At 44.8% G+C, this 21,673-nt stretch overlaps 1 protein-coding gene across 5 annotated transcripts in view; it reads left to right on the top strand.

Moving 5' to 3' along the window:
- The first annotated feature begins 8,951 nt into the window (after positions 1–8,951).
- Positions 8,952–21,673, top strand: part of RNF13 (ring finger protein 13) — a 163,403-nt gene continuing 150,681 nt past the window's right edge. Inside the window, exon 1 of one of the 5 annotated variants that reach the window (XM_081087434.1) lies at positions 8,952–9,115. The gene's annotated coding sequence lies outside the window, so the exon portion shown is untranslated. Of the gene's footprint in view, positions 9,116–10,060; positions 10,122–21,673 lie in introns of those variants that run through there. The other 4 variants (XM_081087437.1, XM_081087436.1, XM_081087438.1 and 1 more) reach the window with 4 other exon arrangements.

Here is a 21,673-nt window from a genome sequence, read left to right as displayed (position 1 = left end):
TATGTGGTGTGCAGGAGGCAGCCAATCAATGATTCTCTCTCATCATTGATGTTTCTATCTCACACTCACTGTCCCTTCCTCACTGAAATCAATAAAAATATATTTATTAAAAAAAACAAAAAGTAAACAGCATTCTTTAGATTGGCAAATACATTCACACTTTTGAGAGATATATCCTATATAATAAAAGCCTACTATGCAAAGTGTCAGTTGTCTGGTCGTTCGTTCAACCAATCAAAGCATAATATGCTAATGATATGCTAAGGTCACTCAATTGCTCGTTTTGATGTGCACTGACCACCAGGGAGCAGACAGATGACTGGTTGACCAGTTGCTATGACGTGCACTGACCACCAGGGGGCAGACACTCTGACTGTAGGTTAGCTTGCTGCTGGGGTCTGGCTCATCAAGACTGAGCGAGATTGAATGGACACACCCTGGAGCCCTCCTGCTGCCCCTCCCCCGGCCAGACCCACCCCCTATAGGCCCCCATCAGGGGCGGGGCTGGCCGGACCACACCCATGTATGAATTCATGTACTGGGCCTCTAGCTTCTAATAAAGTATAAAACATTCACTAACAGTTTCAAGTGTATTTTCTACCTTTTCTGTAATAAAAGGTCAAAAGTAGGCAAACTCAGATGAATTAATATTTCAGTATCCTGTTATTTCAAAATACCCTGATATTTAATAATTTCTACTATTTAAGACAGCAGAACTACAAAGTTTTAAGTTACCAAGGACTTTGCTTTGTTTTTTTCCTTTACAACATGGGAGTGGCCCCTGCCTGAGGGCACTTCTACAGCTCGGGCCCTCCAAGGAGAAAAACTGGGGGGGCTTAGAAGGTTTATTTCCCACAATTTTCTTTCTGAGTAGACTATAACAACATGAAATCTTGCATATAGAAGAGATCTTATCCTATTGAAAACAGAAACATAAACAATCCCTAAAGTAAATAAATGAGTACTCCCAAAAGGAGGGACTGGGACATTAGCTTTAGAATCATATTTTATGCTATTCCAGAACAGCAAAATGACCTTCGGTTCTGAGTGGCACAAACCCCAAATAGCAGAGACAGAGGAGTCCTTGTGTTCATAAAAGAGCGAAGAGTAAACTAAGTCCCCAAAAGATAAGAAAGCAAAGAACATCTTTAACCAGACAGACAGAGAAAACTCTACTAGCTAAGCATTTTGGCAGCTGATGCCTTGAGAGAGAAAGAGCAGGGAGAATCCCCAAGATTAAGAACTCCCCGAAGATGCTGGCAAATTCCTGCAATCCCTGCCATGGGTTAAGCCTGTCACAAGCAGCTCGGGCACCCAAACAAAGTGGAATATGCCCCATCTTTAAACAAACCAAACAACAAAGAGACAGAGCAACAATCAACAGAGACACTCTTACATACAATATTTATAATGTATACAACATACAGACAAGAGCTTCACACCATGCTTTTCCAAACACTAATCTCCACTTGTCCCCAGTGAAGAGGATATTTAAGAGTGAGGTCAAGCAGTATTGCAGTAAAACACCCTTTTCCTTTTTTTTGGTGTTTGTTTTGTTGTTTATTGGCGAATAAGGATAAGTAGCCTAATCCCCCAAGATCTGTCCCAATGGAGTGTCTTCTGGGATCGAGCCACCAGCACCCATCCTTGAACAATTTAAGTAAGATTACAGGCAAAGTTACACCAGGCAAAAACCACCCTAATATATAATACCTGTATTTACAACAGACAGACAACCATTTGTGGCTTTCCATGCACAACCACACCTTACTGTGCACAGCCAGACGGAATACCAGACAGAAGCCCTGCATCATTCAGGACCTTGTCTGGAACCTAAGCTGGTCAGGCCTGGGTGTGGAGAAAAGGCAAGGAACTTGAGAGTCCGCTTGCAACCAGGAGTTGATTAGGCTCACCCCAATGGGGGCAACAGACAACTTACTTCCCATTACAGAGTTACAGAAAGCTTCATTCAATTTAAGTTTTAGGTGAGATGACGGGGATTGCTGAGGCTGGGGCTCAAATCAGGAAAATTCCTGGCAGTGCTGCAAGTAAAAGAGTCCAGGCCTCAGCCTCAGGAACCCCCAGTCCAGGCAGCAAGCTGGATCTCCGGTACTCACCCAAGAGGACTCTCTGCTTGTATCCACCAAAATCGCCAGATTTGCCAGATTATGTAATCCGACAACCAAGGGGTCTGGGCTATCTGTCACTACTTCAGCCAATTAAGCAGAAACAGGGTTGAATCATATATGAGTGTTAATTCCAATAGTGCTGGCAGTATGGGAGGGCAGCAGGTCATTCACAAAAATCTGCTCTGTCTCTCCCCATAAGCCAGTTGCTTATTTTGGGTAGAAGGACAAAGATTAGGTGGAAAAGTAAGAATTACAGGCATGGAAAGTAGGCACGATATAATCATTACAGATTACAAATTATGCGGGCTGGAGCGGGGGAGGTTGCAGAAGGTGGGCACGTCTGAAACTAGATTGTTTCAGCCACGAAGTTGTAAATCTTTCCATAATGATAGGCAGTTCTTGGGAAAGGAGGATGGACTGCATTCCCAATGTTAGCTCCCATGTCCCAGGGCATACAACTCTCAACCAGGGTAGAATGTTCTTTCTCTAATCAGAACAGAACCATCACCAACAGAGCATGATTAATACTTTTTAATTGTAGATAGTCCCCAGTATTCTATTTCTGCCCCTGACAATGTTAGATGTAAGAGAGGGGTACAATTCATCTCAAGGGAAACAATGACCAGGTCATTTCTTAAAGGCATTTAACTTTATACAGCCCCCCCCCCCTTTTTTTTGGTCTGAACTTTCTCAACTGGAAAATATACTTTTTTGAAAAACTCTTTTGACTGATATCTGACTTTTTGTGTTCTGAACCTTTCACTATCTTACAAAATGAACTTATTTTTTAGCTTAGAATTTTTATAAGGAAATGGGAGTCTGTTTTAATCTTTGGCCAGAAATGTGCTAAAGCAGTTTTTTAAAGTTCTGTTTGATGATTTTTCAAATGTGCCCATTCCTTATCTATGTCGACATAAGAAACATTCAAACCTGCAGAGAGCTTTTATAAGAGTTTATTTGAGCCACACTGATGACAATTGCTGGGAACCAAGATTTCAAATGCTTCTGAGAAAAACAGTTTTGCAGTTTTTCTTATACATTTGAAGTTATAGAGGGAAGTAAAGAAGAGTAGGTGAAGGTGGGAGAAAACAGGACGGGGATTAGATAACACTATAATTAACAAAATTATGTGCTCTCTGGAGGGAGGTTACACCTTCTAGGGTTATTTCAAAGGTGTGTTAACCTAGATGCACAAAAACAATGAACAGAATTTGCTTAAAAACCTTTCACTAAAGAAGTTATATGGTGGGGCGTGACTACCTATCATGACTTGCCCAGTTAGGCATTCATGATCATATCATGCTATGAGGTTACCTTAGGTAAAAATCCCCTTTTCATCCACACATGTGAAGAATCCCGTGGATTCCTTATATATTCTACTAGAGGCCCGGTGCACAAAATTCATGCACTTGGGGGGCTCCCTCAGCCCAGCCTATGGCCTCTTGCAGTCTGGGACCTCTCGGAGGATGTCCACCTGCTGACTTAGGCCCGCTCCCTGAGGGATCAGGCCCAAGCTGGCAGTCAGACATCCCTCTGGCAGCCCGGCAGCCCTCGGGGGATGTCCACTTGCCAGCAGGGAGCAGACCTAAGCCATAGTCGGACATCCTTAGTGCTGCTGAGGAGGCAGGAGAGGCTCCCGCCACCACCGCTGTGCTGGCAGCCATCAGCCTGGCTTGTGGCTGAGCAGAGCTCCCCCTGTGGGAGGGCACTGACCACCAGGGGGCAGCTCCTGCATTGAGCATCTGCCCCCTGGTGGACAGTGTGTGTCATAGCAACCAGTCATTCCCAGTTGTTCTGTTAGGGTCAATTTGCATATTACCCTTTTATTATATAGAATAGAGGCCTGGTGCACAGGTGGGGGCTGACTGGTTTGCCCTGAAGGCTGTCCTGGATCAGGGTGGGGGTCCCACTGGGGTGCCTGGCCAGCCTGGGTAAGGGGCTGATGGCTGTTTGCAGTCTGTTCAAGGCCCCCAGTGGGGACCCTCACCCCATGGGGGTTTGGCCAGCCTGGGTGAAGGGCTGAGGGCCATTTTCAGGCTGCCCACACCCCCTTCAGGGTGGGAGGTCCCCACTGGGGTGCCTGGCCAGCCTGGGTGAGTGGCTGATGGCTGTTTTCAGACTGACCAAGCCCCCCAGTGACCGAAGCTCCCAGCCTTTCCTTTTTTTTTTTTTTTTTTTATTTGCTCCAGCTCTGTGGCCATGGTGACTGGAAGCAGATATCTGGGCTTTATTTACCTTCTATAATTGAAACTTTGTTGCCTTGAGAGGAGGCAGCAGCCGGCCGGGAAGCTTGGCTTCTTCCATCATTGGGGCAACCAAGCCTCCTGCTTGCTCCAGCTCAGTGGCTGACGGCCGCCATCTTGGTTGGGTTAATTTGCATATAGTTGCTCTGATTGGCTGGTGGGCGTGGCTTGGGGCATAGCGAAGGTACCGTCAATTTGCATGTTTGGCTATTATTAGGGAAGATTATGCTTTGATTGAACGGACGACTGGATGACAGGACCCTTAGCATATTAGGCTTTTATTATATAGGACTAGAGGCCTGGTGCACAAAAATTTGTGTACTCGGGGGGGAAGGGGGTGTCCCTCAGCCCGGCCTGTAACCCTCTCGCAGTCTGGGACCCCTCGGGAGATAACGACCTGCTGGCTTAGGCCTGCTCCTGGGTGGCAGAGGGCAGGCCTAATCCCTAGGTGCAGCCCCTGGTCGGGCTCAGAGCAGGGCTGATTGGGGAGTTGGGGCGCCGCCCCCTGTCATGTACAGAGCAGGGCGGATCGGGAAGTTGCGATGCCACCCTCAGTCACGCTCAGGGTAGGGCCGATTGGGGGGTTGGGGCACCGCCCCCTGTCACACTCAAGGCAGGGTCGATGGAGAGGTTGCGGCGCCACCCCCTGTCACCCACAGAGCAGGGCCCATCAGGGGGTTGGGGAGCTCCCCCCTGTCACGCACAGAGCAGGGCCGATCAGGGGGTTGGGGAGCTCCCCACTGTCACACTCAGGGCAGGGCCGATGGGGAGGTTATGGCTCTACCCCATCACACACAGAACAGGGCCCGTCGGGGGGGCGGGGATTGGGGCACTGCCCTCTATCACCCACAGAGCAGGGCTGATCAGGGGGTTGGGGCGCCGTCACTCTCACACTCAGGGCAGGGCCGATGGGAAGGTTATGGCTCTACCCCATCACACACAGAGCACGGCCCGTGGGGTGGGGGGGTTGGGACGCCGCACCCTGTCACACACAGAGCCTCAGGGCGATCAGGGGGTTGGGGAGCTCCCCCCTATCAGGCACAGAGCAGGGCCGATCAGAGAGTTGGGGCGCCTTCCCCTGTCAGGAACAGAGCAGGTCTGATAAGGAGGCTGTGGCTCCGCCCCCTGTCACACACAGAGCTGCAGGGCGACCAGGGGGTTTGGGCGCTGCCTCCTGTCACGTTGATCCCGGTGCCTGGAGGCCTCGCGGCTCCGCTGATCCCAGTGCTGGGAGGCATATTACCCTTTTACTATATAGAATAGGGGCCTGGTGCATGGGTTGGGGCTGGCTGGTTCGTCCTGAAGGGTGTCCTAGATCATGGTGGGGGTCCCCACTGGGGTGCCTGGCCAGCCTGGATGAGGGGATGATGGCTGTTTGCAGCTGGTCACACAACCTTCAGGGTGGGGGGTCCCCACTGGGGTGCCTGGCCAGCCTGAATGAGGGGATGATGGCTGTTTGCTGCTGGTCACACACCCTTCAGGGTGGGGGTCCCTGGCCAGCCTGGGTGAGGGGATGATGGGTGTTTGCAGCTGGTCACACACCCTTCAGGGTGGGGGTCCCTACTGGGGTGCCTGGCCAGCCTGGATGAGGGGATGATGGCTGTTTGCAGCTGGTCACACACCCTTCAGGGTGGTGGTCCACACTGGGGTGCCTGGCAAGCCTGAATGAGGGGATGATGGCTGTTTGCTGCTGGTCACACACCCTTCAGGGTGGGGGTCCCCACTGGGGTGCCTGGCCAGTCTGGGTGAGGGGCTGTTTTTAGGCTGGGACTGAAGCTCCCAACTGTTCCTTTTTTTCTTTTTATTCTGGGCCAGCTTTAGCCTGGCTCCAGCTCTGAGGACTCAGCTGCTGAAAGCAGGTATCTGGTTTGTTTAGGTTCTATAATCGAAACTCTGTATCAACTCCAGCTCTGAGATCCCAGCTCGCTGAAAGCTGGTTTCTGGGGTTTTGTTTAGCTTCTATATTTGTTACAATGTTTCAAACTGCAAGCTCAGAGGCCGGCAAGGCAGGTGGGGAATGTTGCAGTCCTCTGTCACTGAAGCAAGCAAGCCTCATGTTCAGTTTAAGCTGCCTGGCTGCTGGCCACCATCTTGGCTGGCAGTTAATTTGCATATCGCCCTGATTAGCCAATGGGAATGGTAGCGGTCGTACGCTAATTACCATGTTTCTCTTTTATTAGATAGGATTCCTTCTTTTATCACAGTAATAATTTTTCTTTTCAAAATGTCAAAAACTTTTTACTTATTCTAAAATTCCCTTTTTATAATTGTAAATAATGACTAGAGACAAAACTTTAACATCTTTAGTTAATCTCAGTACTTAAAGAGCCTGCATTTAAAAATATATACATTTTTATTGATTTCAGAGAGAGGAAAAGAGAGAGAGAAACATCAATGAGAGAGAGTCATTGATGGGTTGCCTCCTGCATGCCCTTTACTGGGGATCAAGCCCAAAACCCAGGCATGTGCCCTGACCAGGAATTGAACTCTGACCTCCGGATTCATGGGTCGATGTTCAACCACTGAGCAATACCAGCTGGGATCTGCATTCTTTTCATATTTTAGGAAAAACTACTTTTAAGCCATTTTAGACAATTAGGTCATTGGATATCCTGTGTTTTTTTTGTTTGGTTGTTGCTGCTGTCTTATAATATTTTGGACGTGGGAAATTCTACAATGCTATCTGTATTTTTAGGAGGATTTAAAAACAACAACAACACTATCAAACACAAAGTCCTAACAGCTCCTTTTCTTTTAACCCTTATGTTTTTGAAAGCCATAATTAAGATAGATATCAACCTTACGGGCTAACCTACTTTTACAAAGATAGTAGGTTTTCCCAATCTATTTTCTTCCAATTTACCTTTATTCAACATAGTGGGGAGAATCAATACTTCTTTAGAGTGAAGCACAATTAGTAGGCCTAAATGCAGTACAAATAGCACTTTATCTTGTTTATAACTGAAAGAACTATACCAATTGTAACCAGAAGAGCAGATTAGTCAGATTAAAATGTTTTCTCCTCAAGGTGCTTTTACTTAAGGAATAAAAGAATCTCTTCTTTGTTCTTTTTTAACCTGTAATATTTTTTACTTCTTTCTATGTCATTTAAGAAATCTCTGATTTAATATAAAGCCAATTTGAGAATTAATGAAGAAATGCTTAGACATTGTAGCTATGTTTACACTAATTATACTAGACTTCATAGTAATATCCCCAATTCTGATTTTTATGTACAATTATCTTAAAGGCAGGATTGTGTATTAAGTGTGACTGTCTTCACACTTTAAAATTTAAGAATATGTAGAATATATAGTCAGAGGGTACATAGAAGAGGAAAATATGTTTGATGGCCTTTGTTATTTTATTGTAATTTGATTTTTAACATTTTTGTATTTACTTTTTGAGTAGTGTTCACAAGGTACAAAATTCAAAGGCCCCAAAAGATACACAATGGGGAAAGAGTTTTCCTCCTATTCCTTTTTCAGTCACTCACGTGTACCCAGAGCAATCAAATTAAAAGTTACATCCAATGGTATTCTGCAGGTGTTTTCTGTGCTAGCCCCTCTGGCCCCTCCTTTGTTTAAAAGATGAGGTCGAAGGATGTAAAACCTGTAAAGGCGCCTTATTTTGAAACAGAAGCAGGACCAGAATCTAGCGTCTCCTGGCATTCTAATTCAGGACTTTATGCAATGTTTTGCAGTAAACCCACTGCTTCTTCTTCTTTTTTTTTTTCATTGTCTCTTCAAAGTGGCTAATTGGCAACTGATAATCAGTGTGGATGGTCCAATCCGGTTAAATTTCAAAGTAGCTTCGTTTGAGACTGGAACGCCCGGGACGGGTAAGGTTTACCTGAAGGGAGGTAGAGGACGAGAATTTTTGATTCATCCAAAGGAAGCAAAGGTTTTAAAAGTCTGACGTAGGGCTTAATCAAATAGTTTGACTTTTGCCGAGTCCAGGAGTCGGCCCCAGTCAGGCCCAGAGTGCTAACGTCAGCGTCAGCGTGGCTCCCAGCCAGGCGAGGACTGCAGGTAGCCAGCCCTCCGGGCGCTCGCACCCCTAACCCTGCACCGGGACTCTAAGGCGCCGGCCTAGGTCGCGTCAGTCTCCCCTCTCAGCCTGCGGACAGCGTGCAGAGGGGATGGGGCCTCGTCCTCGTCCTCATCCTCGCCGCTTCAGCCGGTCGGGCGAGTGAGTGCAGGAAGAGACGCCCTGGTACCAGCTCCAGGGCCTCCCAGGCGCAGCCGACCAGGGTGTCGGGCTGCTTTCGCCCAACAGCCACATCAGACCTGGGCTGCTGGACCTGGCCACTCGGTCAGGGCCCCTCAGGACCCCACGGGCCCCACTCCCGGGGGCACAGTCCTCTGCGCCAGCCTGCTCCCTCCCCGGCCAAAAGCAGAAGTCTGCCCCACCCGGCCCTCAGGGGAAGACCGATCGCGCAGCCAAGAACTCGACTCCACCAACTGGGCATTTCTCCGAGCCCCGCGAGCAGGCGGAGACACCGCGTGGGTGCGGGACGGAGCCTTAGCAAACACAGCCGGGGCCCAATGGCTTACTTCCGCCTTCGGGTGCAGGCCAATGAGGCGCGTGGGGCGGGACTTCCGCCTTGTCGCCGTGCTGTCGTCCCCGCTGCCGCTCGGGGCTCTGGGGTCGGTGAGGAGACCCAGTCATGGAATCAGGTTAGGACTTCTCCCGCAGAGACGCGTCCCGCGAGCCTATCTGTGTTGTGGGGCCAGCTTCCAGGTAAGAACCCCCGCGGCCTCGGAGCGGCCGGGCGCCGGGCCTGGGCCGGAGAACACACCCCCTCGCCTGACTTGGAGCTGCGAGGTCTTTGCTGTTCTTCCCCAGGCTGGGCGCAGAGGAAAAGAAGCTTTTCGTAAAAGGTTATAAAGATAAAAAGCTCTGCCTTGGGAAGGCCGAGACTCCCCCACCCCACACCCCACATCCCTCTCATGAGTTTGTCTGTATCTGAAGTTGCTGGTTTATCCGTTCGGCTCCTCACAGTCCCCTGCCGAGGTGGCAGGAGCTTGGGAAGATGTTTGGAAGGCTTCTCTTGCCGCGAAGTCCCCAGGCTAGCCTTTAGTTGCGGGGACTCTTCAATGTTTGGAAAAAAGAGGCTGTCACCTCCTTTCTTCCCTACCTTTTCCCTCCTCCTTTTCCACTCCCTCGCCCCCGCCCAATGGGAGCTCAGACTGTAGGTGGGACGTGACTCTGCTGGACACCGAGTCCCCGGCCCTGCCTCTTAGAGTCCGCTGCTCTGCCCGGAAGGAAGCCTATTGCGTGACCGGCAGAACCCTGTGCGGGAGCGGGAGCAGCCCCACCCGAGGCCAAGCGACCCCAGAAGCACTCAGGCCACCAGTAACTTTGGTGGCAGCCGCTGAGTGCTCTGTCAGCTTGTGGTGAACTCCTCAATTTTGGTCTAATTTGGCAATAATAAATTTCCAAAACTATCGTTTTGTCCTCAGTTTCAGTACCCTGGGCAGCCACTCAGGTCCTCTTGTGTCCCCAGACCTGACCGACTGTTATTTGTCAGTGATGCAGCAGGAACAGTGAGAACGAAGACATTTCTTTCAACAATGATCTGTTGTTTTCCAAGGAGAACATCTGCAGTTTTGATACAATATAAGTCAGATTGGGCGTGCCACCAAAAGAGTTTAGTATATTAATGGATTTTGGAATCAATTTAGTGCATTGACATTAACATTAGAAAGAGAAGGAGAGGGAGAAATATCAGAGGACATCCTATGGAGTAAGAGTAGATATTTGTTTCATGAAGTTTTTGTTGGTTTTTAAATATGTGTATATGAAGAAGATGTTAATGTTGTTATTCATTAATTGAAATAATGAATTAATTGAAATAAGTTATTACATAGTTAAGCCTCAATGTTTTTTTTTTAAATAATTGGTAGAGCTCAGTTATTTTTGTGTTAGAAATGACAATGTTTTATTAATATATTTTTTACTTCTGCTTTTATTTGAAGCCAACCAGCTTGTTGTCTCCATGTGTAATAGTAAATCATGTGGGCAGAATCTTGGTTTGTGCAGTTTCAGTACTTGAAGGGTTTGGAATAAACTCTCATCTATCCTTGTTTAAAGCTCATTTCTCTCAAGCATTTTGTTACTAGCATTCCATACCCTTCCTTTGATAGTTTTCTGCATCAGAGTAACATAGATGTAGTAGAAGTTTTTCAGGTACTAATTTTAGCAAAGTAAGGGTAAGACTAAGGGTATGATAGGTTTATGTCTTCGATTTACATTGGGTAGGAAGGCATTTTATGTTTTATAGTTATTGCCATAGAAAAATGAAATGAAATGGCTTGGTCAAATTTTATGGTATGCTTACTTGATATTGGTATGACCTAAAAACAGTTGGTGTTTAAGTAAAAAGTATGATTTTGGACATTTTAAAATCTGGGAATTAATGTTTAGCATAAGGCAAGATGAGTTTAAATCAAAATAGTATTTTGCATCATTTGACATATTACTGCCATATGGCATTGCATATGGTAGTTTCACATGACAAAAAGGGAAGAAAGTTGGTAAGCATTGTTAGTTTTCTTAAAAGAGGAAATAGTGAATTTCTTTTTTTACAACATGGAGTTTAATCATTGTTTAAAAATAAATGTATTCTGCAAATAGTTATTGAGCATATATAAAAATACAGTATTAAGCTTTCACATTATGTAAAAGTTGTTTTGGAAATAGAACATATAATTGATATAGTCAGAGTTTACATATCATAGCATATAAATAGCAACAACAGTAATAATAGCTAGCATTGATTGTTTACTAAGGGCGAAATACAAGTCTAAGCACTTTATGTTATCTCATGTAATTCTCACTGTTATCAATGTGGTAGATAGTATTATTACCCCCTTTTTACATGGGGAACGAAGGCATCACAAATACATAACTTGCTGAGTTAACACAGGTTGTTACTGGAGTTACTAGAATTTGCATGTGGGCATTCTGACTGTAAAGCCTTCCATCTTGTGTCATGTTTTATTAAAAAGTACAGAACGCTGTGGGGTTATTTTGGATTGTTTCCTTGCTGGTTTGGACGACTTTGCGTAAGCTCTTTTGGCCCTCAGTTTCTTCAACTCTTCCTTAAAAAAATGTAGTAAGCCATTATGTGTTTGTGGGAACTAGGATAATTTGTAAAGCATTGGACAGGATATGTGTTCAATGAAAGATATGCCTCAGCCATTTTTCTTTCCTTGAGGATGTGAACATTCAAAATATTGTTAGAGGTTGGAGGAGGATGGGAGGCGAAAGCTAGTTCCACATAAGGACACTGAACCATCAAAGGTACTGAGGTAGGAAAGCAAAGTTGTATGTTAAGGAACAGGCTGGTAAGAATACCTATTTACAGATTATGTAGATGCTTAATACCAGGGTAAGGATTTTGTATATGATTCTTAGTTGAAAAGAACCCCTTTTTATGGATATTAATTTTTTTTTTATGGATAGTAATCTTTAACAGAAGTCTGGTGTAGTGGAAGACTGGAGGTTGGAATACAGTGGAGTTAAAAATTACAGTAGTTGAGTCAAGAATGATGACAGTGTGATTGTAGTGAAGGGTATAGAGACCTGAGAAATGTTTACGTTGACATTGGGAACTGACATATAAGAAATTTTTGGGAGGATAGTGATCTATTAACAAAAACAAGGATATTATGAAGAACAGGTTTTGGTGGAAGGGGATTTACGAGAAGAATTTATGATAGGAATTTTGGTTTTGGAGCTGAGGAGTTGTTCAGATGTTTGGAAATGTAAAATGGGAACTGGGAGCTTTGTATGTTCCATAAAAATCTAAGAGATGATTTGCTCACATTTTGAGGAAAATTTGCCTGTGGGTCAAAGTTTCAAAGGGGTGATGTGACTCTTGAAGGTCCTCAGAAATGCTAATTTCTCACTTAATAGAGATGTACCCACTATTTTTCTCTGTGATATGTTTTGTGTCCTGGGAGGACAGGAAATAAGGTAGGTGGGAGGGAAAATTTTGGAAACCTAGCAAGACTCCTATTTATTATTTCAAGAAGAGCCAATAAATTGGAGGCTCACTAAGAACTTGGAAAGATGCTGTGATTTTTATGTAGTGCCAGGCATTCATACACACAGTTGAATGTTAAATTGTAACATCTTCAGATTAGTTATTTTTGTCATCCCCACTTTGTTACCCTTAATAGCAAAACCTTTCAAAACAGAGAACCTGTGTGCTTTTTATGGGGCAGCAACAAAAGGGGACCTAGTGAGATTGTATTTTGCTTACAGCTAAGATTGTGGAAGGAGAACCTCAAAGGATAAGAGAAGAAGACTACATGATGGGAAGAAGAGAAATTCTGTGAATGAATCTTTGTGCTATCCATTCTCTGGCTTCAGTTTCCTCATTTTATAAAATGACCATGAGATAAGAGAATTCTGACCTTTGGTAAGAAGGAAAGAAAACCATTTGGAGACGCTTCACACTTGAAAAAACAGCTCAGATCTAAGAGTAGTAGGCCTTTAGGTTTTCTCTTTTGGCAAATTTTCTGGGGTTTGGTGTATTTGAATAGGGCATGATGCTAAATTAAGCAGTATAATTTATCCATCTCTGAACTATTTTTACTTCCTTGTACAAGGCCTGAGTTACTGGCCCATCGAATAAAATATTGAACATTAGGCATGAGTGATAGGACAAGGAAAGGTTTACATATTCTGTCACACTATTGTTGGAAACATTACTTGGAGCCTGCTACTTATGGGTTTTTCTACAGCATTCACTCACCAAGTATTTATTAAGTGCCTTCTATGTCTGTTTTAGGCACTCAGAGTACATTAGTGAACCAAAGAGACAAAATCCTTGACCCCATGGAAATTATCTTTCAGTGGGAGAAATAAGGTAAATTTTAGTAATGGAAAGTAATTAGATTTTTCTTATCCTATCTAATAATAGACAAACATGGTAATTGACTGTACCTTCGCTACGCCTCCCATGGGCTAATCAGCGAGATATGCAAATTAACCTCCAACAAAGATGGTGGCGAATCTGCATACTGCAGGCAGGGCGGGACAGCGCGAGCTGCCAGCGTGAGCCGGCATCCAGGCCCTTGTGGGTGACCCCAGAAGCCGCCTGCCTGCCGCCCGTCATTGGATTCGGTCCCGGGCCGCAGGCAGGCCAGCCCCTGAAGCCCCAGAAGCCGCCTGCCTGCTGCCTGTCATCGGATCCGATCCCGGGCCACAGGCAGTCGGGCCCCAGAAGCCCCAGAAGCCTCCAGATATGGCAGTAACTCTATCAGTAAGCACTCTGAAAGTCAGTGGCATAAATGCACCAATTAAAAGACAGATTATAAGGGTGAATCAAAAACAAAACCCACTTTAAATATAAAGACACATATAGATTAAAAGTAAATGAATTAAGCTGCAGCCTGTTTTGCTCAGTGGATAGAGCATTAGCCCGTGGACTGAAGGGTCCCAGGTTTGATTCCAGTCAAGGGCATGTACCTCAGTTGCTGGCTTGATCTCCAGTCCCTATCAGAGCATGTGCAGGAGGGAATCAATCAATGTGTCTCTCCCTTTCCCTTCACTCTCTCTAAAATTCAATGGAAAAATATCCTTGGGTGAAGATTAACAAAAACAAAGTAAATGGATTAAGTAACATTAAAGAGATTATAAGAAAAATATATTCCAAATTTTGTTAGTTGTATAATGGTTATGTTTAAATTATTAACACCTAAGAAATTGGGTGAAGGGTACATATAATATGCTGTAGTATTTTATAGTGTTTTTTTTTTTTACATGTATGAGATTATTTCGAATTAAAATATTAAAAAATTAAAAATTAATAAAATATTAATTGAAATGTATCTGCATTACATGAAAAATCTCCTAATTGCTTCTAGCATAATTTATTAAATTGTGCTAAAATTTACAAGGGTTCAATTAAAAAATATCTTAATTCTAAATGATATAATAGAAAATGTATAATAGTGCAGTTATAAGCACTTATTTGAAAATAAAAATTTAAAGAAGTGAATTTAAAGAAGGGATTAGCTAAAGAAAATATATGCACAACCCATGGACACAGATAACAGTATGGTGATGGCCAGAGAGAAGTGGGAGGCAAGAGCTGGGTAGAGGGGGCAAAAGAGGGGAAATAGGGACATCCTATAACCTATCTAATTAAAGAGAACATGCAAATTGACCATAACCCCGACACCCTTCCCATTGGCTAATCAGCAGGACATGCAAATTAACTGCCAACCAAGATGGCGGCCGGCAGCCACGCAGCTGAAGCGAATAGGAGGCTTGCTTGCTCCAGTGCCGGAGGAAGCCAACGTTCCCGGCCTGCCGCTGCCAGCCTCTAAGCTGCACTCTAAGCAACTATGTTGCAATTATAGAAGCTAAACAAGCTCCAGAGACCTGCGTTCAGCCAGCTTCGGCCTCAGAGCTTAGAGCTGCAGTGATGGCAACAGAGTTTCAATTATAGAAGCCAAACAGACCCAGAAACCTGCTTTCAGCCCTCAGAGCTGGAGCCGGCTCTCAGCTCCAGTGACATGTATAGAAGGTAAATAAATCCCAGAATAAAAAAAAAAAAAGGAGAGGCTGGGAGCTTAAGTTGCCCTCCAGCCTGAAAACGGCTCTCAGGCCCTCACCCAGACTGTCCAGGCATCCCAGTGGGGACCCCCACCCTGAAGGGGGTGTGACCAGCTGCAAACAGCCTTCAGCCCATCATCCAGGCTGGCCAGGCACCCAAGCAGGACCCCCACCCTGATCTGGGACACTTTCAGGGCAAACCAGCCAGCCCCCACCCGTGCACCAGGCCTCTATCCTATACTACAGGCAGGGTGGGACAGCGCGAGCTGCCATCCAGGCCCCATGTGCAGCCCTGGGCAGTGGGGCATAAGCCCCGCCCCCAGCCGGGACCCCTGTGCTGCCTAAGCCCCGTACTGTTAAGCCCCGCCCCCAGCCGGGACCCTATGACTATTGGAGAGCAGGAAAGTGCCGCTGGGCCCTGGGTCACTGTGGTGATCTGGCCATCGGTAAGTAGAAAAGTGCGGCCTGAGGGCAGCCCCCAGCTGCGCCTTCTCCCTGGTTGCCATGAGGATCCGGGAGCAGGAAAGCAAGCCTGGCCTGCGGGCAGCCCCAAGCTGGGCCTGATACAGGAGCAGGAAAGCAAGCCTGGCCTGCGGGCAGCCCCAAACTTTCCCTGCTCCCCGGTCGCCATGGGGTCCAGGAGCAGGAGAGCAAGCCTGGCCTGTGGGCAGCTCCAAGCTGGGCCTGCTCCCCGGTCGCCATGGCGATCCAGGAGCAGGAAAGCCCGGCTTGCAAGCAGCACCCCCATCCTGGCCATAGCTCAAGGGAGAGTACAACATGTAGTGGAGGCCAGGAGCCTGAGGGATCAACACAGAAGGGCTCCTGCTCCAAGCCTCCATGGTGTGGCTGGGGGCAGGCCCCCAGCAGACACACACACACAGTGTCTGCTCTGAGCCTCCAATGTGGGTGGGGGCAGACTCCCAGTGGGGACACACACACACACACACGGAAACTGCTTCGAGTCTACGTGGCGCGGCTAGGGGCAGGCCCTAGCAGACAGAGACACACACACACACACGACGCCTGCTCTAAGCCTCTGCTGCCAGACTGTGGCCATCAGTAGGACATCCACTGAGGGCTCCCGGACTGTGAGAGGGGCAGGCTGGGCTGAGGGAACCCCACCCCCCAGTGCACGAATTTTGTGCACCGGGCCTCTAGTAATAATAATAAAAGGCTAATATGCAAATTGACTGAAGGGCAGAATGGCCGGTTGCTATGATGCGCACTGGCCACCAGGGGGCAGACGCTCAATGCAGGAGCTGCCCCCTGGTGGTCAGTGCACTTCCATATGGGGAGTGTCACTCAGCCAGAAGCTGGCTCATGGCTGGCCAGCGCAGAGGTGGTGGCAGGAGCCTCTCCCACCTCCGTGGCAGCACTAAGAATGTCCAACTAACTGTTTAGGCCCGATCCCTTGGGGGCCTAAGCCTTTAGTCAGACATCCCCCAAGGGCTCCTTGGCTGCCAGAAGGATGTCTGACTGGAAGCTTAGGCCTGATCCCCCAGGGAGTGGGCCTAAGTCAATAGGTGGACATCCCCCAAGGGGTCCTGGACTACAAATGGGCGCAGGCTGGGATGAGGGACACCCCCCCCCCCCAAGAGTGCACAAATTTTTGGGCACTGGGCCTCTAGTACTATCTATAATAATAAAAGTGTAATATGCTAATTAGGCCGGACATCCTTCCAGATGACCTTCTGGATGAAGCTGGGGGCCAGAGGGAAGCCCGGGTCCTGGGTGCCAGAGGGAAGCCGGTGCTGGCAGCTGGGGGAAGGAAGGCCTACTCTTGCATGGATTTCGTGCATCAAACTAGTCCTACATAATAAAAGGGTAATATGCAAATTGGCCAAACAGTGGAATGACCTGTCGTTATGATGCACACTGACCACCAGGGGGCAGATGCTCAAAGCAGGACCTGCCCCCTCCAGGCTGAGCACAGCAGTGGTGGTGGGAGCCTCTCCTGCCTCCATGGCCGTGTTAAGGATGTCTGACTGACGGCTTAGGCCTGGAGTGGGGGCCAGGCTGAGGGACTCCCTGAGTGCATGAATGTCGTGCACTGGGCCTCTAGTATATTTATAGAGCAGAATCTCAGAGGGTGGGTGATAGGTAATCAATTGAAGACCTTGAATACATGTATGCATGACCCATGGATGCAGACTGTGGGGTAGTGAGGGCCTGGGGGTGGGCTGGAGGGGGTTGATGAAGGAAAAAGGGGACATATGTAATACTTTCAACAATAAAGACTTAAAGAAAAGGGTATAAGCCACCTGAATACTCTTTATGGCAGAATCTGTAAATTGATTTGCTAAACATCTATTCCAACCTTCTTCTAGTTTTGGGTACTATACATGTTGGAGAGCAAAATAACTATTTTCCAGACTTCTTTCTAAATATGATTTAGGTTCTGCTCATCAGACACTCTCACACTAGACACTAATTTGGATCTGGATTAGCTGAAGGGAGAGACTGGGCACAGGGCATTCCTTTTGCTGGAACAAACTGCAGCAGAAGCAGCCCTGACTGGTTTGGCTCAGTGGATAGAGCGTCGGCCTGCAGGTTCGATTCTGGTCAAGGGCATGTACCTTGGTTGCGGGCACATCCCCAGTGGGAGGTGTGCAGGAGGCAGCTGATCGATGTTTCTCTCTCATCGATGTTTCTAACTCTCTGTCCCTCTCCCTTCCTCTCTGTAAAAAAATCAATAAAATATATTTTTAAAAAAACTGCAGCAGAAGCAGCATAGATATAGAGCTAGCAGGTGTAGCTACTGCGCTTCCTGATTCTGCGCCTTCTACATTATGGCAAAGACAATAGCTTCCTTGAGAGCTCAATTCTTCAGTGCAGTTTGGTAGTTCTTGGAAGCTCAGCCTGGGTCCATTTCTTCTACTTTTCCAAAGACTCTTTAATCTGCCTTTAATAAATCTTTTTCCCTTGGGGAAAAAAAAGACACCGTCTTAAACGGGTGATAAAAGCACTTTACCACATTGTACTTAGTTTTGTAGAGCACTTTGAAGGAACAATGTCATTCTTACTCATGTTTGTCTCCCCATTTCCCTTCCCAATTGAATGACTTAGATGTATTTAATAATTAGCAAATGTAGGTACTTACTAATGGGGGGGGGAAGGTTGTGTTAAGGTGGGGACCATATCTTAAAGATAAAGAAATCAGTTAAATGTAGCAAATATTAAGGACCTTTATCCTCTCACTAGATTGGAGGTAGGGAAAAAGAAAAGGGTGCTATGAATTGCATTTCCTGGCTTACCTATGAGGTTGAAATGGAGGTAGAGTTATATTGCAGCTGAAAACATAAACATTAAGGGTGACTTTGCATAAATAACTTAACCTCTGTTCCTTTCCTCATTTGTAAAATGAGGTAGTTAAAATTTTCTAGTTAAAAAATCTGCTTTTAGACTGGTGCAGCCACTGTGGAGAACAGTATGGAATTTCCTCAAAAAACTAAAAATGGAACTCCCATTTGACCCAGTAATCCCACTTCTAGGAATATATCCCAAGAAACTAGAAATACCAGTCAGAAAGTATATATGCTCCCTTATGTTCATAGCAGCACAATTTACCATAGCTAAGATTTGGAAACAGCCTAAGTGCCCATCAGCAGATGAGTGGATTAGAAAGCTGTGGTACATCTACACAATGGAGTACTATGCTGTTATAAAAAGGAAGGAAGTCCTACCATTTGCAACAGCATAGATGGACCTGGAGAGCATTATGTTAAGCGAAATAAGTCAGTCAGAGAAAGATAAATATCACATGATCTCACTCATTTGTGGAATATAATGAACAACATAAACTAATGAACAAAAACAGATCCAGAGACAGAGAAGCATCGATCAGACCGTCAAACCTTAGAGGGATGGCAGGGTAGGGTAGGGGGAAGGAGGAGAGATCAACCAAAGGACTTGTATGCATGCATATAAGCATAACCAATGGACACAGACACTAGGGGAGTGAGGGCACGAGTGTGTGTGTGTGTGTGTGGGGGGGGCGGGGGAGGAATAGGGGGATAAGGACACATATGTAATATCTTATTCAATAAAGAAAAAAAATCACATTAGAAAAATCTGCCTTTAAGATTTCTTACAGTTTTACAGTCTCTGTTGCAGAAATGTTTTACTTTATAATGTAGATAAAATAGAGCTGATCATGAGCTTTCATTGAATAATAATAGGAACTAAATTTATACTCTTTTTAACAAACCAGATGTTTAAAAAAGATGCCTACAAAATTAATGTTACCTATTTGATGTTATTTACTAGTAAGACCACAATGTAATTTCAAAAAAAGCAAATTATAGCCTAATATATAGTTTTCCCTTTTGCATTATGTAAAAAAAACAAGCAATGATACTTTACATACTAATAATGGATCTTTTAAAAAAATTATCTTTATTGTTAAAAGTATTACAGTTGTTCCCCCCTTTTTTCTTTTCCCATTGACTCCCTCCATCCCACACCCACCCTTCCCAAGCCTTAAGCCTTCAGCACACTATTATCTGTGTCCATGGGCTATGTATATAAGTTCCCTGGTTAACACCCCCCTCCCCTCACCCCCCCCCCCCCAGGTTCCCTCTGAAATTGGTCAACCTCTTCCATGCTTCTGTCTTTGGACCCATATTTTCATACTTTAATTTTACAGCAGCCTTTGATTATTGTGTTAGATGTTGAGTATATTAGATTGAAAAGGTTTAGTTTCTAACTTCAGAGAGTTTAAAGAATAATGAAAGTGATGAACAATTAAATTAGTTTAAATTGGCACAATGGCTGGGAAAAGAAAAAGTTCATATGGTCGGAGAAGAAAGAAGGAATAGCTAGCATCATAGAGCCAGTTTATGAAGAACTTTCTGTGCTAGTTCACTATTTAGTTTTGAGCTTTTTTCTGAAACTTATTTTATCTGTTAAGGAATTTTATGCAGAGAGTAACATGATCAGGCATTTTTATATCTACCTTTATAATTCTTTTAAGGAAAAGGTCCATGAGGAAGATACTTACGTTATTTCTAGTAATTTCAACATTGTAGTCCTACTTGAGGAAATCAGTCTTTTAACTGTGAAATAAAGTTTGAGGAACAATGTCAATTTTGTGATTTTAGAGTATGAGTAACCTTGAAAATTTTAGACATTAAAACATTGCATCCCAGCCAGTGTGGCTCAGTGGTTGAGCGTTGGTCCATGAACCAGGAAGTCATGGCTCGATTCCTGGTCAGGATACATATCCGGATTGCGGGCTTGGTCATCAGTGGGGGCCATGCAGGAGGCAGTCAATCAATGATTCTCTTTCATCATTGATGTTTCTATCTCTCACTCTCTGTCCCTTCCTCTCTGAAATCAATAAAAATATATTAAAAAACAAAAACAAAAAAAACCCCACAAAAAAAAAATAAAACAAAACAAAAAAAACATTTCAGTGTTGGTTAGAGTGTCGTCCAGTACTCCAGAAAGGTTGTAGGTTTGATCCCCAGTCGGGGTGCATACAATAGGCAACTGATTGATGTTGTTCTCTCACATTGCTGTTTATCTCTCTGTGTGTCCTTCCTCTCTATCTCAAATTAATAAACATATTCTTGGGTGAGGATTAAAAAAATCAAGAAAAACCCACAAACATTTCAATGTTTATAGCCATAAATTGAAAAGACAGCTGAAATTTTGGGATATTCTGCTCATTGAAATAAGAGACCTGCTCTGGTCAGATACAAGAATTTGATTTATAATCATTTCCAAGGGGCTAGAAATTTGTTGAATTTTAATTGATTGAATGTGACTCTGGTTCAGGCTCAATTTTTAATGATCTTGCTATCCAGTTACACTTTATAGAGGGAATGAATTTCCACGGGGGAAATAACCACACTTGGTGATTGGTGAATATTTCTAAATCAGGCCATGAAAGAGAATAGGAGTTTAATTTCTATTTTGCTTAGTTATAAAATTCAAATGTTGAAGAGTGCTTTATTTGCCTAATTAATGGTGCTTGTAATTTATATGTTTGACCTTCAAAAAGGAAGAACTGTGGTTGTAATTTATACATTTGTCAACATGTATCATAAAAATTAATTGCTTTAACATTTTTATGAGGTGAAATTGATGTAATATAAAATTAATGATTTTAAAGTTAGCATTTGAATGGCATTTAGTTCATTCACAGTGTTGTACAACTACTACTGCTATATAGTTCCAAAACATTTTTATCACTCCAAAATAAACCCTAAACCAATTAAGTAGTTACTCCCCATTTCCTGCTGCCCCCAGTCCTGGCAACCACCAGTTTGCTTTCTAGTTCTATGAATTTCCTGGACATCTCATGTTTATTCTGGAAATCTCATATAAATGGAGCTATATAATATGTGACCCTTTGTATTTGATCCTTTCACTAGCATATTCTTTTTGAGGATCTTCCATATTGTTGCAAGACACATTGTGTATATCAGTACTTCTTTGCTTTTTACAGTTAAATCATTATTGTTGTACTAGTGGCCTGGTGCATGAAATTTGTGCACATTAAAAGGGAATTTATTAGAAAAATATTTAATTAATTATTAGAAATATTTTAATATTGCTATTTGCCCATTCTCTATAATAGAAGTATCAGAGATGAAAGAAAATCAGTAAAATGTATATGAAACTCTCCCTCCTGTCAGAGTCTGAGGTGTGCTGCGGACCCAGAGTCAAGTCTCCACCCACCCACGTGCCTTGGAATTGCGCAAAACCCAATCTGGCCGGCCC

This window comes from Myotis nattereri (genome assembly GCF_964212035.1).
Source record: "Myotis nattereri genome assembly, chromosome: 3".
NCBI classification, from domain to species: domain Eukaryota; kingdom Metazoa; phylum Chordata; class Mammalia; order Chiroptera; family Vespertilionidae; genus Myotis; species Myotis nattereri.
The sequence above is the reverse complement of the archived record's forward strand: the minus strand, read 5'-3'. Positions and strand labels throughout refer to the sequence as shown.